Source organism: Chionomys nivalis, chromosome X (assembly GCF_950005125.1).
Source record: "Chionomys nivalis chromosome X, mChiNiv1.1, whole genome shotgun sequence".
Taxonomy (NCBI): domain Eukaryota; kingdom Metazoa; phylum Chordata; class Mammalia; order Rodentia; family Cricetidae; genus Chionomys; species Chionomys nivalis.
Window position 1 is genome coordinate 63,152,055 of NC_080112.1, and position 22,426 is coordinate 63,174,480.

At 40.1% G+C, this 22,426-nt stretch overlaps 1 pseudogene; it reads right to left on the reverse strand.

Annotated features, from left to right (window-relative positions):
* Positions 1 to 8,329: 8,329 nt before the first annotated feature.
* LOC130867912 (ras-related protein Rab-5C-like) lies at positions 8,330 to 9,244 on the reverse strand (annotated as a pseudogene).
* Between the last annotated feature and the right edge of the window lie 13,182 nt (positions 9,245 to 22,426).

The window sequence follows — 22,426 nt, forward strand, 5'->3', positions numbered from 1 at the left end:
GCTTTCCCAACAAAAGCTTCATCCCGAAGCCCTGTCGCGCATGTGCACTTGGAGGAGATCCCGCCTCTTTGCCAGCACACTCTCCCACCGCCAACCAGGTTGACAGTGGACGGAGGAGGTTCCTCCCCTTCTTCTTACGCACCCACCCCTCCAACAGATGCGCAGCGCCTTTTGGTCCCACCCCCTGGCCCAGCACACCAGCCCCCTACCTTTATCCGCAATGCGTCTCTCCGCAGTCCCTCCCTTTTTCCCGAGGACTCTCTAGCCAGGTCCGCCACTACCGCCCACCCGTCGCTCAGGGCCCCCTAGGTCGGCCTCTGCGGGGGGTCTCTTATTTCGACACGAGCCTCGGGCCTCCGCTGAGTTCACCCGCTTCGCAACGCACGAACCTTAACGGCTTGGGTGGGGGTGGGGGATGCTTTACAGGAGGCAGCGAAGCCGGTGTCGGCCAGGGCAATCTATAGATTTCCTCTGACTCAGAAAATTAGCTTTTCTCTTGCCCTTTTTGCAGTTTTGCCATGGAAACGTTTCCTGAGGGGTGGGTCAGACCCAGGAGAGAAAGGCCGAGGGCCACGGGATCACCCCCCTCCCCCGCGATCACAGCCACCCGCCCCCGCACTGAGCTTGTTTATCTCGAACGGCAGCCCTCCGAGAGGGATGCGGGGGTGGGGGGCAACATCCTCATTTTACAGCAGGTAGCTAAGTCATAAACCCACTGTCTCAGCCGACGCACTGAGCTGGTAACAAACAGAAAAGGCAAGATTTGCCACAGTACGGTGGTGCACACTGTTAATTTCAGCACTCTGGAAACTGATTTAGGAAAGCCACGAGTTCCAGACCAAGCAGTACAACTCCAAGACTATCCAAACAACAAACATCCATGTTGGGCCTGGATTTTTCCCGACAGCAGAATCTATATAGTATTAGTGCTGGTCTGAGAACTGAGGCACTCCTGAATTTTCCATTGGAATGAAAAGCTTTCCTCTTCCCAATATGCGTTCCAAGTGGACAAGGACTGTGTTCTAGAAGGCCCTAGTATGTGTGGGAACCCTTCAGGTTCCCGCTGTTCTCCTACTGGCAGGCACTTCCCAGGAGTGAGACCCCAGGAGTTGGTGCTTGCTGGAGTAGCCAGAGCGGTCAGGTGTGTCTGTCCTGTTCTGCAGACTGAAGCTGGGCTGGGCTTTAGACTTTACTGGCTTGTCCATCTGTCCGTGGCTCCCTGAGCCCCTGAGAACATAGTCACTTTAGTGGATTTCTCTGAGCCTGGCTTACTCCCTACACAAAGTAAGAATCACAGAAGGTGGGTCCTGTCCAAGGACACAGGACCTGCTGTGTTTCCAAGATGGCTGAAGGAACAAACGCAGAAAAAAAATGACACCCAGATACGAAGTGACTCAAACGAAACCCATACGTTTCCCAAATCCAATGCAGCTTTGAGCGCATTTCCCATTTATTCTGGCGTCAGCTCCTGCAAGGAGCCTGCATATGAAAGAGGGCTAATGCTAGGAAGGACTGCAGCATTTAGTCCCCAAGGGCCAACATCAATTCTGCCAGGCTGGATGACTTCCCTCATCTGTTGCATAGCAACCTCCTCTGTCAGCTGCCTGTTTTTCCTCAGCACTTCCTCTGTAAAGCGTCTGCAGTGGGACGTGATCAGACTCGGGAAAGGAGGTCTGAGGTGCCATTTTAGAGAGTATCTGCTTTCGTGTCTGTATCTTCAGTCATGACCCAGACTCTGACTTTTACACTCCTCTCCCACTGCCCCCTCCCCTCTCCAGCTGGATATTTCTTGATAGTCTCCAAATTATTATTCCCAAATTTATTCTCTTATGTTTTTCCTCCTCACCACTATTTCCTTTAATTATGCTCTTTTTTGCCATATTAGAATGGAGGCTTCTTTAGGGATATTGTTAAATCCTCAGCGTGAAGAACAATGCCTAGTCCATTTTGTATTTTCAATAAATAATTGTTTGATGAATGAATGAATGTATCTACCACATCGCTAAAAGCAGACACTTGAAAGGGATTTTTGCTTGATAAATTCACTTATTTTTTTTGTCATACAAAGACACTATACATCCTCATAAAAGGAATAGTTTATATATCATTAAAGATTGAAACACTATCTAAATGCTATAGAGGTTAAGTAATCATTTGCTAATCTTCACTGCCTTGAGCCACTGGCTAAGGTTTTTATGCTACCTTTCGTATAGCATTTTAAGTATACACACAGTTCTTCTTGCATTAATAGGATGATATTCATGTGGAAAATATTTTTGAATTACACTCTTTTGCTTAATACTTCACATTCTTTCAGTTCTGTGAGAGGTACATTGTTAACATGATCTTTCTATCTTTCCTTGATCAAAGATTCTTGTTTTGATCATTTGACAATGTAATTTTTTTGCATCTGATTTACTTATCAAAAATCTAACTCTGAGTCATTCTTCAAAAATAAAATTTAACATTCATTTTTGTTCGTGCTTGTTCATGTTGTAACACAGATCCTGGCGTTAACTGAGCCCACTTTGCGGAACAGACTCCAATGCAGGAAAAGACTTTACCAAAGACAGCTAGCCGGCTTGCAGGCTTCTTCCGTGGGACTCAGACGGGAAACGAGGAGGTGGGAGCCTGAGGGGCCGGGCAAGACTCTGTAGTCCAGATGTTCGTCCCTGAGCAAGCCTGTCTTTCTAACTTTCCCTCAAAGTGTCTGTGGGTTTGTCCCTCTGCGTGGACGCCGCATATGTGCTGGCTTCTGGATGGACTCCCTGGAGCTAGAGTTATATAGGTGGTTGTGTGCCACCTGGTGTGGGTGCTGGGAACTGAACTCAATAGGTTCCAACTGCTGGCCCATCTCTAGCCCCTAATTTCTTTTCTTTTCCGTTTTTAACGTTTGTGTGTGTGTGTGTGTAAACAGATTTCCATTCCTTTGAGTTAAGTGTCCAACAGTACAATTTCTGGGTCTTATAGTGTGTGTTAGTTTTACAAGGAAGCTACAGATCTTTCCATGTTACATTCATTAACCACACAGGAGTGGTCCAGTTTCTACAACTCTTTGGTGGCGGCTGTAGTCGGAAGTTTTAGCAATAGTGTGTAGCAATAGTTCACCATGATTTTAATGGACATTTATCTGATGGTTAACCATATTGAATAATTTTCTGTGATAATTTCACACCCATATCTCCTTTCTCATAAAATGTTTATTTTTATCCATTTTCTAATTGGATTGTTTTATTGCTTTTATAAAATATGCTGGATCTTGGTAAGAACACTGCCATGCAAGCATGATAGTTTGAGTTGAAATCTCTAGCACACATGTAAAAAGCTGTATGTAGCTATGCACATCTGTTATGCGGATGGAGACAGGAGAATTGCTGGATCTTCCTGTCTGTAGGTTTACTGAAAGACTTTGCAGGAAGCACCTGACATCTTTGGCTTCTGTGAGCGCATGGATTTATGTTCCTACACACTAATGAACACATATACTACACACATTTGCCATGCTTACACGCACACACATATACACACATACAAAGAAGTAATGAGCTAATTAATCTTTAAAGTTGAATATTGACTTTTTTCCAGTTTATTAATGAGTTGTCAGATATGTGGTTTATATGTGTTTATAGCTTATCCTAGCCTCATTTAAAAAACTATTTTCTTTCTTTTTCCCTTCTTCCTTCCTTGTTTTCCCTTCCCTTCCCTCCGTCCCTCCCTTCCTTCCTTCTTTTCTTTCTGTCCCTTCTTTTCCCTTCCTTCCTTCCTTCCTTCCTTCCTTCCTTCCTTCCTTCCTTCCTTCCTTCCTTGTGTGTGAAGGTGCCTATGGGTGCTGGAAGAGGATGTCCGATCCCTTGAAGCCGTATTCACAGATGGCTCAAATGGGTGATGGGAACCAACCTGATTCAGCTGGAAGAGCAGTAAGCACTAACTGCCGAGCAATCTCTTCAGCCCCCTCTTTTTATTCTTATAGTAAAGTCTTTTGCAAAGCAAAAATTTGAATCTTGTGGAAGTCCAATTTGTCGACTATTTTTAAAGGACTGTAGTTTATAATTCCGGTATTCAAGAGGTGAGATTAGAGAAGTGTAAATTCAAGACTAGCTACATGGTGAGACTGTGACTCAAACGAACACATAGGTGGGGAGGAGGCGGAAATTTTTAATAATAATAAAAAAAACAAGCGAAAGATGGGTGTTTTATGTCATTTCTAAGAGCTCTTCAACAATATTGAGGGTAGGAAGAATTTTTCCTCTTATCTTCCAGAAGTCTTCCAGTTTTAATTATAATGCTTGTCAGCCATTAAGAAAAGGTCCATCCACCTCCTAAAGGTTCCCTAACCTTCCCAAACAGCGCCACCAACTGGGGACCAAGTACACAAACACAGACGCCTATAGGAGACAGCACAGACCGCAGCACCCAGAAAACACAGGATCTAGTCTCAAGTTTTGTTTGAGGTATGAAGTTTAGGTTGAGGTTTGTTTTCCCCTTAGTTTGGGGGGAAGTTAGAGCTATAGACAGCCAATCAGCACAACACAGTTTTATTTAGAGATATTTTCTATTGTCTCGGTTTTACAGTTTGTCAAAAATCAATTGGCTTTACTGATGTGAAGCTATGTCTATGTCCTCCATCCTATGTCATTGTTCTGTGTTTACTCAAAGTAGAATAATTTCTCTCAATCTATTTTTCTTATTTCCCCAAATTATCCTATTATTCTATCCTTTTATCTTTTTGCATATTTTGGAAAAAATATTGTCAATATATAAAAACCATCTTGCTCGCTGGGTGGTGGTGGCGCACGCCTTTAATCCCAGCACTCGGGAGACAGAGGCAGGCGGATCTCTGTGAGTTCGAGACCAGCCTGGTCTACAAGAGCTAGTTCCAGGACAGGCTCCAAAGCCACAGAGAAACCCTGTCTCGAAAAACCAAACAAACAAACAAACAAAAAAACCCCATCTTGCTTGACTTTTGATAGAAATTTCACTCAAACTGTGTATAAATTTACATAAAATTAATATTTCTTTATTTATTCAGCACTTCTAATATGTAACCCAGTATGTTACTTCATTTACTATGTTCTCCTTTCATTTCTATATTAAGATTTCGTGGGGGGTATTACTATAGAAGTCCTGTACATATTGTTAATTGACACATATATTTCACATTTTAGTCACTAGAAATACTATGCTATCATTAACTTTGGTTTCCATGAGTTCATTGCACACACACACACACACACACACACACACTTTTTAGTGTTAACATGAAAGAAGGAGGCAAAGTGCTATGCTTATTTACTGCTCACTTTATTTATTTATTTAGATTTTTCTAGACAGAGTTTCTTTGTGTAGCTCTACCTGTCCTGAAACTAGTTCTGTACACCAGGCTGACCTCAAATTCAGAAATCTGCCTGCCTGTGCCTCCCAAGTGCTGGGACTAAAGGAGTGCATTACCTTGCCCAGTTTAAAATTGACATTATTGATGTTCTCTATAGCTATATCAAATACATTTGGGCAGTGCTTTAAATAAATATCAGTGAACACTCTACTAGTAAGTAAAGGTTACCAGAAGACGCGAAGAGACGAAACCTGTAAGCAAAACCAAAGTTGGGATGCAATTTTTCTATCTTACTAGATAATCTTTTCATATCGTCTTACGACATTTTATAAAACAGACTCCATCTTCCATATGTCCATGAAATAAAATAAATCATCTATCTATCTATCTATCTATCTATCTATCTATCTATCTATCTATCTACCTATCTATCTATTATCTATTCATTCATCCTCAGATATTTGTAATATGATTTAAAGACCATTAGTGTTCTCACTATGAAAATTAAAACCTATAACCCACTTAATTCGAGAAAAATAGAACATTAATTTTGAATAAATGTGTAGGTGAATTCAGAAAAGTAATCATAGACTCAAACATATAACATGTCTAGATTTAATTTTATGAACAGAAAACGTCTGAAAATATGGAAGGAATTTTTCTTTTTTAATTGAAGATAGATTTGTTTTCATACACTATATTCCGATCCTGGTTTCCCTCCCCCAGCATCTCTCAGACCCTCCCCATCTGCCCACCCACCCGAACTCACAAACGCTCTCTCTCGTTCTCTCTTTAGAAAACAAGCATGCATCTAAAACATAAGACAAAATAAAAAGGAACAAATCAGAATAGGACAAAACGAACAGAAAGAAGAGAGAACTAGTACGATAAACAAATATAGACACAGAGCCACATACATTTACACACTCAGAAATCCCATGAAAGGGGCTGGAGAGATGGCTCAGCGGTTAAGAGCACTGACTGCTCTTGCAGAGGACCTGGGTTCAATTCCCAGTACCCACATGGCAGCTCACAACTGTCTGTAACTTTAATATCTTTCACCGTAACATAGCATACAAGCAGGCAAAATGCCAATACATATAAAAAGTAAATAAAAAAGAAATCCCATAAAAACACAAAACAGAAAGCCATAATATATATGCAAAATCCCTGTAAAGTAAAAAAAAAAATGCCCAGAGAATGCACTATGAGTCAAAAAACTCCCCCCCCCAAAAAAAAACAAAGAAAACAACAACAACCAAAAAAAAAAACCTTAAAAATATCATTAAATTTGTTTTGTGTTGGATATCTACTATTAGACATGGGGTCTGCCCTTAAGTGTGGTCTGTATGCCCAATTAGACTCCACTGGAGAAAGTGAAGTTTTCCTTTGTGAGTGGTTATCTGGAGATAGCTTCTGGGTTAGGGATGGCTGTTTGTGTCCGCTTCCCCTCAGTTATCCAATTCAATCATCACATACATGCATACAAACACACACAATTTTAAGTAATAGAATTCATTCAAGACTTGTTATTATCACAACATTCTATTACAATTATTTTCACATAGCATTTTTTTGTGCCAAATTCCTTTTTCTAAGGAACTCAGAAAAGTATATTTAGGGACTAAAGCATTTATAATTAGACTTGTTTATAAATTCTTTATTTGGAAAATGTAAACCATTACATTCTTTTCTACTATTATTTTTCCATTGTTTTTAATGCTAGAGATAGCCTTTGCTATCCAAAAGCCAAATACATATTAATTCTTTTCCTGGAAGCTATTCAGAAATGTGTAATTAACATCTAAAATTATGTATTCTTTCCCAGTAATTTACCTTTGAGAACTATGCAGTGGAGACTCACTTATACCCCAACTTTGTGCACGAGGTTATTCAGGCTTTCTCCTTGTATCGTCTCATAACCTTTTTTTTGTTTGTTTTGTTTTGTTTTCTTGTTTTTCGAGACAGGGTATCTCTGTGTAGCTTTGGTGCCTGTCCTGGACTTAGCTCTTGTAGACCAGGTTGGCCTCGAACTCACAGAGATCCACCTGCCTCTGTCCCCCAAGTGCTGGGATTAAAGGCGTGCGCCACCACCCGGTTTCTTCTCATAACCTTTGTTAATTAGTGGAATGTTCACTGATGTTTAAGTCACTACCCAGACACATTTGATATAATTATAAAATGCATCAGATAATATAAATCATAAATAACACTTTACTTGCTTTGTTATTCACATTGGCACAGAAATTACATATATTATATAATATTATATAATTAATATACAAATATACGAGTATAAAGTATATATTTAATATATTATATAAAATTATATTACTTTATTCTACAAATTTATCGCTAATATATATTACATTAAATATGTAATAAATAATATATATTAGCAATGAACTTGTAGAAACCAAATTAATGATAAAATAGTATCTATAATGACCAAGGTGACTCAGGATGTTTCTAAAAACAGACACAGACTTTTTTTTTGAGGTCGATCGATCTGCTGACTATATTGACAAGATACTGATTGGTTACATGTTGAAGAAAACATACAATACAAAATACAGAAAAAGTTGGTTCCATCCTCTCCCACTCCCTCCCTTGACCCCCCCCCCCCAAATACTCATCATCGTGATTTGGTCAGAACAGGGCTCAGAGCCAGAGGTCAGGGTGGCCAAGGCTGGAGGGGTCCTGGGCCATGGTGTGTGGCTGTCACAAATGATGCTTAAGTAATGCTGCGGTTTCTCTCCCAGTTGGGAGTCAGATGGGGAGGGGCTGCAGCCTGATGACAGCCAGCTGAGGGAAGCGCCGCCTGTCCCTTCCCTAGCCCAGGGCCTATCCACTGTCCTGGGACCAAGACCACTCCCAGCAAGGTAAGATGTGGGTGCTCTTGCTGAGTCTGCTCTCCAGCAAGAAGGAAAGAAAGGGTAACTGCTCCAACCCCTGTCCCCACAGACCAGGGGCTCAGGAGCGTAGCTACTACCAGCGAAGGGCAAGTGGGAAAGCAGCAGAAAAGGGACTGGGAAGAGCAGAAGATCATATACATTAAAAAAGTGACTTAAGACTTAAAATTGAATTAGTATTTGTACAGAAAGGTGCAGGTGGAATAACTCCCTTCGGCCTAGGATCAAAGTTATGCAGAGAATTCATGATGGACCCCTCCCCTGCCCCCAGTGGTGGCTCGAGTCGTTAAGTACGATTGGTTAGAATGGATTCCAGTCGGGTCATTCTGGTGGAGGAGTAGGGGCAGTGGCAGGCAAGGGGGCTCAGTTGCTGCAGCACTGGCTCCGGCTGGCTGGGCTGCTCTCCTGCAGATCCACACCTCTGTTCGGCCTGGAGCACCAGCTGCATTCTGGGGCTCGTTCTTGGGAAGCTTCTTAGCTATTGCCATGAGAATTTCATTCACGTTCATTGCAGTTTTCGCTGATGTCTCCATGAACAGCAAACTGTTGTCATCTGCATAGGCTTGTGCTTCCTGAAACTCCACGGCTCTCTTGCTGGCCAGGTCTGCGAGTGCAATGACGATGTTGGGACTGGCCTGTCTCTGTAACTCCTTCACCCAGTTCTTAGCCTGTGCAAATGTATCTGTGTTGGTGATGTCATAGACTACGATGGCTGCTTGGGACCCCCGATAGTACATGGGGGCCAGGCTGTGATATCGCTCCTGTTCAGCTGTGTCCCAGATCTCAGACTTGACCGTTGTATCGTTTAAGCAGACAGTCTGTGTGAGGAAAGCCGCTCCAATTTGCTCTCCTGATACTCGTGGAATTGTCCCTTGACAAAGCGGAGAACAAGGCTGGATTTGCCCACTGCAGACACCCCCAAGAGGACCAACTTAAACTGACAGATCTTGTTGCCAGCAGCTGGTCCATTGGGTCGTGCTGCACCTCCCCGACCAGCCATGGCCCAATGATGCTAGGTAGCAGTACCAAAGAGAGTGGGGGTGGGGCCGGTGCTATGCAAAGAGGCACTTAAGGGGAGGGAGGCCTTCAACGCGGCTCCGAAGTGGCAGCGTTACTTGGGCCAGGGCTCCTACAGACTCCGCTCCTCTCCCTCCCCTTAAGTGTCCAGGCTCCGGGCTCCGGCCTCCACTTCTGTCTTTCCCAGACACAGACTTTTATTGAAATACTAAGAAAACACATTTTCAGTAAAATATTGAAAGGATTTTTTTTAGGGTTTCCTCAGAATTTTGGTTTAAACCACATATCTTTTTTGTTTTTGTTTTTTCAAGATTTATTTTTCATTGTTTTATTGAGCTATATATTTTTCTCTGCTCCCCTCCCTTCCTCCCCATTTCCTTTCTACTCTCTCCCACGGTCCCCACACTCCCAATTTACTCAGGAGATCTTGTCTTTTACTATTTCCCATGTAGATTAGATCTATGTGTGTGTCTCTTAGGGTCCTCATTGTTGTCTAGCTTTTCTGGGATTGTGATTTGTAGGCAGGCTTTTCTTTACTTTATGTCTGAAAGCCACTTATGAGTGAGTACATATAATATTTGTCTTTCTGGGTCTGGGGTACCTCAGTCAATATGATGTTTTCTAGATCCACCCATTTGCCTGCAAATTTCGAGATGCCATTATTTTTTTCCTCTGAGTTCTCCAATGTGTAAATGCACCACCTTTTCTTTATCCATTCTTTGGTTGAGGGGCATTTATATTGTTTCCAGGTTCTGGCTATTACAAACAATGCTGCTATGAACATAGCTGAGCACATGGTCTTGTGATATGATTAAGCATCTTTTGTGTATATACCCAAAAGTGGTATTGCTGGGTCTTGAGGAAGGTTGTTTCCTAATTTTCTGAGACATCACCATACTGCTATCCAAAAGGGCTGTACCAGTTTGCACTCCCACCAGCAATGGAGGAGTGTTCCCTTTACCCCACATCCTCTCCAGCATAAGTTGTCATCAATGTTTTTGATTTTGATCATACTGACAGGTGTAAGATGGAACCTCAGAATTGTTTTGATTTGCATGTCTCTGATGACTAGTGATGTTGAGCATTTCTTTGTCTTTCAGTCATTCTAAATTTGTCTGTTGAGAGTTCTCTGTTTAGGTTTATACCACATTTTTAATGGATTATGTGTTCTTTTGGTATCCAAGTTCTTGAGTTCTTTGTATATTTTGGAGATCAGCCCTCTGTCTGATGTAGGGTTGGTAAAAATCTTTTCCCATTCTGTAGGCTGACATTTTGTCTTGTTGACCATGCCCTTTGCTTTACAGAAGCTTCTCAGTTTCAGGAGGTCCCATTTATTAATTGTTTCTCCCAGTGTCTGTGCTACTGGGGTTATATTTAGGAAGTGGTCTCCTGTGCCAATGTGTTCAAGTGTACTTCCCACTTTCTCTTCTATCAGGTTCAGTGTGGTTGGTTTTATGTTGAGGTCTTTGATCCATTTGGACTTGAGTTATGTGCATGGCGATAGATATGGATCTATTTTCATTCTTCTACATGTTGATATCCAGTTTTGCCAGCACCATTTGTTGAATATGCTTTCTTTTTTCCATTTTATATTCTTTGTCAAAAATCAGGTGTTCGTAGGTGTGTGGATTGATATCTGGGTCTTCAATTTGATTCTTTTGGTCCTCCTGTCTGTTTTCACCAGGCTGTTTTCATTACTGTAGCTCTGTAGGAGAGTTTATCCCTCCTTTGTACAGATGATAAAAGGTCTGAGAAAGAAATCAGAGAAACATACCCCTTCACAATAGCCACAAATAACACAAAATATCTTGGAGTAACTCTAACCAAACAAGTAGAAGACCTATATGACAAGAACTTTAAATCTTTGAAGAAAGAAATTGAAGAAGACACCAGAAATTGGAAGGATCTCCCATGCTCTTGGGTAGGCAAAATTAACACAGTAAAAATAGCAATCTTTTCAAAAGCATTCTACAGATTCAATGCAATCCCCATCAAATCCCAGCAAAATTCTTCACAGACTTAGAAAGAACAATACTCAGCTTCATATGGAAAAGCAAAAAACTCAGGATAGCCAAAACAATCCTGTACAATAAAGGAACTTTGGGAGGCATCACAATCCTTGACTTCAAACTATACTACAGAGCTATCTTTTTTTGTTTTGTTTTAAATGATCAATTACTTCCAAGTTTTTTGTTTTTGTTTTTCCCCCATACAATACATTTTGATCAAAATTTCCCCTCCTCCTACTCCTCCCAGGTCCTTCCCACCTCCACACCCACCCTACTTAATGTTCTCCCTCTCTAAAAAAGAAAAACCCAAACCAAACAAAAGACTAAAATCCAAGCAAATAAAAAACCGTGAGACAAAAATTACTAAAAGCTCAAACCAACCAAATTAAAGCAAATCAAACCAAACCAAAAAGTATCCCCCAACCCCCCCGCCCAAATACCCACCACATTCAATTGTTTTGTGTTGACCAACTTCTCCTGGGTTTGGAGTCCTTCCTGAAGTTTGTTGATATACTGAGTGAAACTCCATTCGGAAAAGGTTATCTTCCTTTCCCAGCAGGCATCAGTTGTAAATAGCCTCTTGGTTAGGGGTGAGATTTTGTGTGCACTTCCCTTCCTCAGTGCTCGAGTTTGGCGGGAACCTGAGTAGGTCTTGTGCATGCTCCCGTGTGTATCACCCTTTTGTGCCTCGAGCAGTTTCCTAGAGGCCATCCACAACCTCTGGTTATCTCCGACAGTCTTTCCGCTTCCTCTTTCACATAGATCCCTGAAGCCTGAAGAGAGAGATTTGAAGCTGACATAGTTTCTCACTCTCTATACATAGTTCACTTGTGGGTGTCTGTATTAATCCTCCTCTATTGCCACAAGAAGCTTCTTTGATGAGGGTTGAGGGCTTGAGTGATGCACTCATCTATGGATGTAACAATATGTCATTAGGAGTAAATTTATTGCTATTTTTCTTTAGCGGAATGATTTAGTAGGTTTCCCCCTAGACTTATGACCTATCTGGTCTCAGGTCATTGGTCACTTTATCATTGTTAGGTATGGGTTCCATCTCATGGAATAGGTCTTAAATACAATTAAAAAAAGTGTTTTATTACTCCCATAACATTTCTGTCATAGTTTCACCAGTATATCTTCAGGTAGGTTGTAGGTCACAGGATTCAGAATTAGGTGATATTGATGAATACATTTTTCTTCTGATAACATGTAGAGGACCTTCCAGCAGCACAAACACTAATCAGTAGGGGTGAAACTTATAGTGAAACACAGCTCAATTTATGCATGTTCAATGACACAAGTCAGTGGTGTCTTCAACAACAGGGCCTTACCAATAGGTTGTGGAAAACAACCAATAGTTAGGGGGTGGTGGTCATGGTAACACCTTGGCCAATGACTCAACAAGATGTAGCCCATTCCTAGCACTAGAGGTTTTACCTGGTGGCATATGGGTGGTGGTCATGGTAACACCTTGGCCAATGACTCAACAAGATGTAGCCCATTCCTAGCACTAGAGGTTTTACCTGGTGGCATATATTCAGTTGTGGCATTGTCTCCCTTATTAAATGTCGACTTCATTTAAATTCCTGTCATATATGTGTATATTTAAGTTCCTTTCATATATATATATATATATATATATATTCGGGAAGATCACACATTAGTAGGTTTCCATGTGGCCTTTCAAAAGGCCCTTAATGTTAGTTGTCCCTCCCCATAATCCCTTTCTTACCCCGACCTCATATTCCTCTCTTCATTTAATTCTCTGGTTTTCATTTCCTCCTTATCTCTTTATAACACTAATATCATATTTTCCCTCTCTTGAAAGATTCCCTTTTCCCTCCTGATCTTTTACTATGTATCTATTTTCTTTGGTTATTCAGATTGAAGCACACATGTCTAAAACTTCAAAGCTAACACCCACATGTAAGAGAAATCTAGCTCCATCCATTTACCTGAAAATTTCATAATTTTATTTTTTCTTAACTGCTGAATAATGTCCCGTTGTGTAAATGCGCCAGATTTTCATTATCCATTCATCAGTTGGTGGGCATCCAGGTTGTGTCCGATTTCTAACTATTAAGCATAGTGCAGCAGCAAACATGGATGAGCAAGTATCTCTGTGTTACTACGTAGATCCTTTGGGCATATGCCCAAGAGTGGTATACATGTATCTGGGTACTGATTTAAACCATTTTCAAGTCACTTGTACAGCTATGATTCTTCAAAAGACCAAGGCAAACTGGTCAGAATCTTGTTTGTGTAGAAGACATGACATGTAATACCGTACTTAAAAGAAGGACTATAAAAAACCTGATGGGGAAAAGGAGTCTGATACATTTCTTTTCTGCAGAAATTTGTTGCATGTCTGATATTACCATTTGCATCTCTGAGGGTTATCTAAAGGCATAGAACCAATAGAATGAGTATATATATATATAACATGCAGTTTGGGTTTTAACTGATTTCAATGCAGTCAAATTGACAACCAAGGTTAGCCATCACACCACTTATAAGAATAATGCCACTAATGATAAAGGTTTTTGAGTGCGATGACTAAGAAAAGGCTCAGCCATGTCCCTGCGATACGTGGAAATTTCCTGAGGAGAAAGAACATTGCAGTATAATTTATGTGACCAGAGATTTTGCAAATGTTTTGGGAGAATTTTTGATGGGAAGTCTTTTATGTATGATCGACGTCTGAGAGGCTTTTGTCAAGAGTCAAAGTGGAATCCTCGGGGTCCTCAGAGTTAAGAAAATACCTAAAGTGAATACAAAGACATTCGCAGTCATGATGCGAGTCCCACCGGACACGCGAGGACTCGGGCTTGAGGATTTACTGGCCCATTATGGCTGGAAAAGTGTGAAAAACCTCTACATTTTCTTTGAACCTTACGCATTTCACAGAGGAGATTTTTTTTTCAGTGTAGTGGAAATTGCAGTCAGTGGTCAAGCTTTTTCAACAATGCAAAAATTCATGATGATCAGAAACATTATGAATGTATTGGTGAAGGAAAGGCTTCAGAATAAATTTAGACTTTTTAAGCATGAGAGACTTTGTTGAGGAGAAACATGCCATCCTTCTAATGCGTGAATGAAAACATTCACCCCCCACATCAGAACTTACTAAGTGGAAATAAACTGCACAATAATGAATATGGGAAAGGCTTCTGGGCGCATTTATCTTAATGGAACACCAGAAAATTTATAGAAGTAAACAGATCCTTTCAATGTAATCGATATAATAATGCTTTCATCTAGATCAAATTATATTAATCATCAGATAATCTTTTGTAATGACTATATGAAAACTCTCAAACGGAAATCAATCCTTGCTCATCATCTGTAAATTCATAATGGAGAGAAACACTGTGACTGGAATGAATAAGCTTTCAATTAGAGACTGAATTTTATCCATCATCGGAGGATTCATAAAGACAAGATCCATTATGTACGTAAAATGGTGGGTATGCTGTCAGCAGTATTTCAGCTTTATTTGACATCAGTGAGTCCATAGTAGGGGAAAATCTTTTACATGTAGTGATTATAAAAAGTATTTCAATATGAAGTTTAATCTTCCTCAACATCAGTCAAATCACAGTGGCAAGAGTCATAATATTATGGTAGTGATATGGTAGTCTTTTGAGAAATTCAGACCTTGGTAAAAATGATAACTTCTCCATGAAAAGTTAATTAAAATACTTTTATTCATTTAATGTGCATCACCCCCCTTGGCAAGCACTAGACTATCAGTACAGAGTTTATTCTGAGAAAAGGCATACAGGATTCTACACCACTATTCATCGCATATGAAGAAACAAACACAAACCAACATAAGGTGTAGCTATTTTTCTAAGATTCTGTCAGTGGAGGTGTAGAATCGTAAGGCAGTTTAAATTTTCGGGGCTTACAGTGGCAATGTGTGTTAAAAACACAGGGGGTGTTAACTGTTGTTAATTATTAAGTAACTCCCTCCGGAAAGAACAGTCTCCTGCTTTGGAACATCATACTGCGCATTCAAAACACAATTAAGAGTTAGCCCCTTCCCTGAAACCATTTCCTACTAACTCAACCTAGTTGCCTCCTTTGATGTAAGTTTACATACCAAACCTCACAGCCCGCTTTCATCGGAGGAATCACATAGATTGACGCCAGATACTAGCTAGCACAAGACTTTGTGTCTGACATTCTCTCTTCAGGTCAAGGTTGGTGATCCTTTTCCTCTTATTAGGCTTTTTCTCACAGCTTAAAAATATAAAGATGCAGCCGGGCGGTGGTGGCGCACACCTTTAATCCCAGCACTTGGGAGGCAGAGGCAGGCGGATCTCTGAGAGTTCGAGGCCAGCCTGGTCTACAAGAGCTAGTTCCAGGACAGGCTCCAAAGCCACAGAGAAACCCTGTCCCAAAAAACCAGAAAAAAAAGATGCAAATATATGTTGATTATTTTATATGTGTTCATGGTAATTTTTTTCATGTAATTATTTATGTGTCATTTTGCCTGTTGATCAGCTGCTAGTTCGTGTCTATGATTTAGCATATATGTTGTCTACCTTTAAATAAATGTTATATGGTAAGTTTATACTGTAAGACCCTGCAAAAGAGAGTAAATCAAATTGGCTTATAAGTGGACAAGAGTATACATATGCTTAGTTCCGATTCCTTTTAATTAATAAGATTGAGCTATTTAATTTTGAAAAGGAATTTATTTTATGTGGATGGATGTTTTGCCTGTACACATGTACGTATGTGTACCACATGCAGCACTGCTTCTGGAGGCCGGAAAAGACTGTTGAAAACCCTGGAACTGGAGCTACTGACAGTTGTGAGCCATCATGTGGGTGCTGAGAATTGAACCTAGGTCCTCTGGAACAGCAGCAAGAGCTCTTAACCAGTGAGGTATGTCTCCCACCCCAAGATGTGAATATTACCAACAAATTTTAAATTTATGGAAAAGTTACCATGACATTATAAAAACAATGTCATCAGATAATTTATTTGGAAAAACTTTTAACCAATAAAATTTAAACTCTAATCCCATTCCTGGACTCAATACTGAGTCTCCTGTTTGACATACAACACTGTATTCTTTTCCTCTTCTCTTGGTTCTCTAGAAAGTGTAGCCATTGGCTATCCTGCTCAGTCCTTCAGGGACACAAATGCTGTTTGTGTCCAGGACTATAACAATAAGATGAATGCAGAAAGATTTGTGGCAGAAAGATTTGTGGTCCTCTATTTTCTCTCCTGTTTTTTCTTGCTTTCAAGATAGTTCACTCTTCAAGGTCATTGGAAGCTTAATCATTATGGCCAGTTTTGCTAAAATGTAACATTCAATAACTCCCAGATATTTCTGAGACCTTGAGAAGAGTATGTGAAAGAAAGAGCCTTTTAAAAAATAAAGTCTGCGGAAATCTTCCAAGGACAAGAACTAATTTTAAAATGCACAGGCAAGTAACCTTTGGTTGTACTATGTCATAGAGGTAAATTGAATTAAATTCACTTTTAGCAGGTTGGTAAAAATTGTTTGCTATGTCTCCTAATATTAAGAGAGGAAATCAAATAAAAAGGAATCAATAATGTTTAGAAGTATATAAATTTAAGAGTACCTTTTCGTAATGAAAGGATAAAAAAGAAAGTGCTTCTAGGTTACAAAAATATATTAGGTGCTACATTCGCCCTAAAATAAAAGATTATTTTTTATTAAAAAAGAGTAAGACAAACCAAAAAGGGTAAACATGCTTCGGAGAATCTGAGTAAGCTACAAAGGGTTTATAAGAAATAAGACTTTAAGAAAAAGAAAAAAAAATCTAAGGTCAGATATGTGAGGGGAGTACCAAATCAAAGCAACACTGTAAGTTAACTTTTACATTTGACTTTGGGAATTTTAAACAACAAAGATCAAATGGAAACAATTCCAAGATCCAGGAAAAAAAGAATCTAGGCAAGAGAATAAGCCCAACTGATAAAACAGCTTTAGTCCGTGGGAACGATGGATTTTCTTGCAAGGCAGATAGTGACCCGGCGCCTTAGAGAAAGCACAGGCTAATGAGATTTTTAAAGCCACAGACTATAGGAAACCAGGGCACTAGGAACCTGGTAAAAGGTAACCAATGGGTACCTCGGAATCCCTGACTGTGGCTGATAAAAATGTTAACTTTTCAATATGGGAGCTTAATTCCCTGTATTAGCTGATAACCAAGGACCTTTTTATAAACAAATTTAAGTAATAATATGTCCTTGTGAGACTGACCCAAACCCCCAAATTTGTTGTTTTGTATGTTTTAGCCTTGGAGATTTCTGACTAGCTAAGACAGGATAGTTTCAATCCATAACAGTTTTTTATAATAATCTCATTGTACGTGCAGATAGGTAACTCATGATAAAAGAGCTGTATGGGGTTCTATAGAGGAACAGAAGCCAACAGAATAAATACATATTAAAAGGGGATTTGTTATATAATATGGTCTGGGTGGTTCAATGATAGCTCTCTTCACATTGGAGAAGCTATGCACCAGTGGATGCTCAATCTACAAGGCTGGAGGCTTCCCTGCTCCCAATCTGACACTGAAAGTCTGGAGGGTTCTTGGAGAGACATTGGTTTTCAGTCCACATTGACAGGCTGAAGAAGCTCGGTTCTAATGTCAGTGAAGAATAGCAGCAGCAGCAGTAACATGGTAGATGAACCCACAAATCTACAGAGCAGTGGTTCTCAGCCTTCCCAAAGCTGTGATCCTTTAATACAGTTCATGTTGTGGTGACCCCATAAAATATTTTTTGTTCCTACTTCATAACTGTAAGTTTGCTACTGTTATGAATTGTAATGTAAATATCTCATGTCCAGGATATCTGATATGTGACCCCAAAGGGGTTGCGACCTGCTCGTGTGGATGCCCTTGCCAGTAGAGATGTAAAGGCAAACAGGCAAAGGCAGCATGTCTTGGCTGCTGCAGGAAAGTTCTATCTACACTAACGGTAAATCTTCCACTTCACTTAATGTAATTAAGAAGATGCCTTACCAGTATGCTTAGAGGTTAATCTACTGTAGATAATCCCTCTCATATGTGCCTAAACGCTTGTCTCCTAGGTGATTCTAGATCTTCTCAAGTTGATAATTAATATAAAACATCACAGAGGCCTCCATGTTTTGGTGCTAATTTTAGTAATAATCTGCTCTGTGCTTTATTTTATACGTAGCTTGACGTTTAGAGTAAGGACATTTTTTCTTCTAGGCTTCCTTCTAATAATGACCGTCTGATCTCCCAGTTCAGACTTCTCGTGCTCCCCTCAATTAAGATTAGACAAGCTGAATCTCTTGATACCTGGCTAAGGAGGGTTTGTAGCACCATTTTACAGAACATCTAAACTTCTATCCTTAGAAACCATGAAGACTAAGGTTCAAAATTTCAAAGGGGAGAAATTGAAACAGGAAAAAAAAAAGATTAAATAAAGGACAGGAGTAGGGAAAGGAGTCTTTCACTCCGGGGTCTCATTTAAGTTTCTTGCTAGAAGCAAGACAAAAAGTCCCATACAATTTACATGTAAAGATTTCTGCTCTTTTACCAACACATCTGCAATTTAAGGATTCATTCAATATTCGAGGCACTGCATAGTCTAAGACCTTTCAAATTTATGTTGGGAGTTTTCTTTATTCCTAGCACCCATTGGAGCTATGTCTGGCACCTTCTCATGGTTGTCATTTCATGAGACTCTGTTTCACTAAAGTGGATCCTCTCTTTGTCATGGTTAATTTGCCTAAAGTTTTGTCAGTCTTATTAAGTTTTCCAAAGAACCAACTCTTCATTTCATTAATTTTTTTGTACTGTGTTTGTTTGCTTCTATATTTCATTAATCTCCACACTGAGATTGTTTTCCCCATGTACTCTATTTGGATGGTTTATGTTTTTGTTTTTCTAAAACTTTCAGTATATCATTAAGTTATTAACATGTAATTTCATCAGTTTTATGTAGGTATTTAGTGCTATAAATTTTCATCTTAGAACTGCTTACAGATGTCTCACAATTTTTGATGTTTATATTTTTATTCAAGTCTAGGAAGTTTTAACATCCCTTCTTGATTTTTCTCTTCACCCAATTTTAATTTGGTAGCATGTTGTTTAGTTTGCAGATATTTGCGTGCTGTTTGACATTTATATTGTTGATATCCAGCTCTATTTCTCTGTGGTCAGACAGGAAGCAGGATATTATTTCAATTTCCCTATATTTGTTGAGTTTGATGTCCTAATACGTGGTCAATTTTGACTAAAGGTCCATCGGCTACAGAAAAAAATTAGCTTTGGGATGGAATGTTCCACAAACATAAATTAAATCTATTTGTTATGATGCCATTTAACTCCACAATTTCTGTGTTTAGTTTTTTTTCCCTCAGATACTTTGTCTATTGGTGAGAGTATGGTATTAAAATTACCCACTGTCATGGTGTTTAGGTCGGTCTGTGGTTTTAGATTGAATAATATTTCTCTTATGAAATTTGGTGCCTCTGTGTTTTATGCATTATGTTTAGGATTATAATATCTTGTTAGTGGATTATTTTCTTTGATGAACATTATGCCCCCTCTTTATTTCCTCCAACTAGTTTTTGTTTGAGGTTTATTCTTTCAAATACTAGAATAGTTATGTCTTTTTGTTTTTTAGTTGCATTTCCTTGAATACATTTTCCCAATCTTTTAGTTTTAGGTTGTGTTTATCAATGGTGGGGAGGTGTGTTTCTAGAAGCCAGCAAAAAGACAGATCCTCTTTTCTTTTTTTTTCTTTTTTCTTTTCTTTTTCTTTCCTACCCCCTCTCTCTTTTCCTTGACAGGGTTTCTCTTTGTAACAGCCCTGGCCATCTTGGAACTCTCTTTGTAGATCAAGCTGGCCTAGAATTCACAGAGATCAGCTTGCCTCTGCCTTCCAAATGCTGGGACTGTTTTCTAATCCAATTTATTACTCTGTGTCTTTTCATTGGGGGATTGACACCATTAATGTTGAGGGTTATTGTTGAACAGTGTTTATTAATTCCTGTTATTTTGTTGTTGAGGTATTGTTTTCTTAGACCTCGTTTACTCAGTGTTCTAGGATTATGGGGGCATTTGGAGGGAGGAAAGGAGAGGGAGAAATGTTGTAATTATGCAATAATCTCAAAAATAAAAGTTCTTGGCCGGGTGGTGGTGGCGCACGCCTTTAATCCCAGCACTCGGGAGGCAGAGGCAGGCGGATCTCTGTGAGTTCGAGACCAGCCTGGTCTACAAGAGCTAGTTCCAGGACAGGCTCCAAAGCCACAGAGAAACCCTGTCTCGAAAAACTAAAAAAAAAAAAAAAAAAAAAAAAAAAAAAAGTTCTTGGCTATTCATACCAACTCAAATGTCAGGGTTCACTGCTGTGGGTGTGGGTAGATACTCCCTTTGCAAACTTTGTAAAACCTCAAGGCACACAAGTGGCCAGGTCCCAGCTTTAGGAGAACTCAGGCTCCACCCCCAGACTTCCCAAAGGGATGTAATGGCTATTCCTAGTCCCAAGGCTGGAGAGTGGCCAGACCCCACCCTACAAGAAAAAAAAACCCACAAATTCCAGAGTTGGCCCATAATCTCTCCAAGCTCAGACCACACTGGAAAGATCCCCTCAAGAAACCCTATATAAATCCTGCCCATTTCTCTCTGCTGCTTCTTGCTTGAGCAGAGGCAGCCACCCTCCTGAGTTTTTACACTTCCAATAAATCTCATGTGTGAGGTTTGTTGTGTGGTGTGACTTTGTGGTATTCCTGGCTCCTGAATCCCAGGATACCTTTTTTTTTTTTTTTTTTTTTTTTTTTAGTTTTTCGAGACAGGGTTTCTCTGTGGCTTTGGAGCCTGTCCTGGAACTAGCTCCGTAGACCAGGCTGGTCTCGAACTCACAGAGATCCGCCTGCCTCTGCCTCCCGAGTGCTGGGATTAAAGGTGTGCGCCACCATCGCCCAGCCACAGAATACCTTTCTATCTGAGCTGTAATGCTTACATTAAAGTATAAAAATTAATCTATAGAAGCAGCCTTAGTTGAACAAATGAAAGAAATTTCATATTTATGTCAGTAATAAATAAAATTGCACCTTGAGTTCTACAATAAAACCCCACAAATCTGTTTGTGACTAGAGACTAGAATATAGAGAAAGGGAAAGGAATTGAGAGAGTGAGATAGGTAACACATTGTTGTTGCTTCCAAGTCAAGCCTTTGTTTTAAACTACTAGACTTTTGTCTCCAGTCAGGAGGGTGAGTAAAAAGCTACCTTCTTGGAAGTTCACCATCCTTATTACCTAGATATGGCCCCTGTCTGTCTGCTTAGCAGGGATCTGTCTCTCACTCTCTCAACATTACAAGCTGGCCAGCACATGACAACCCACTAAACAATCATGTAATATGATTGCATTTAACCATTGGGAAGGGCAAAAGATAGGGTGAAGGTCTATATCTGTTCAGAAAATGCAAGCATTTTTGATAAAGACAGCACATGGATTTGCTGTGGGATAATGGTCTTGTACCCTGTAAAGATTTGCTACTTGTATTGGTTTAATAAAATGCTGATTGGCCAGTAGCCAGACAGGAAGTATTTGTGGGACAACTAGAACAGGAGAATTCTGGGAAGAGGAATGGCTCAATCTGCAGTCATCACCCAGACATAGAGGATGCAAGATGAGAATGCCTCACCGATAAAGGTACAAAGCCACCTGTCTAACACAGACAAGAATTATAGGTTATTTTAAGATGTAAGAGTGAATTAATAAAAAGCTTGAGCTAATAGGCCAACCAGTTTATAAATAATGTAGGCCTCTGTATGTTTCTTTGGGACTGAATGGCTGTGGGACCGGGTGGGACAGAAACCTCTGTCAACAGGAACTGATTGATCCAAGCAGTGTGCAGTTCCCAAGGTGTGGAGAGAATGAGAAAGAGGAGGTGAAAAAATGATCTTTGGGAAAAGTGGCTGTGGAAGACACTCATATCTGTCACCCTGGCTGACCTGGAAGGGCTTTGAGTCATGTCTTGGAGGCTTCAGGGTGGTCTAGATATAATTCACTGTGAGAATTGGTGCAGAGAGTCAGAGGGTAAGAATAAACAAGTTTCTATGTGGCCTGGATGTCGGGGAGCATTATGAAGGACAGTGCATCCTACTAGAGGTAAAAAGACAGAGA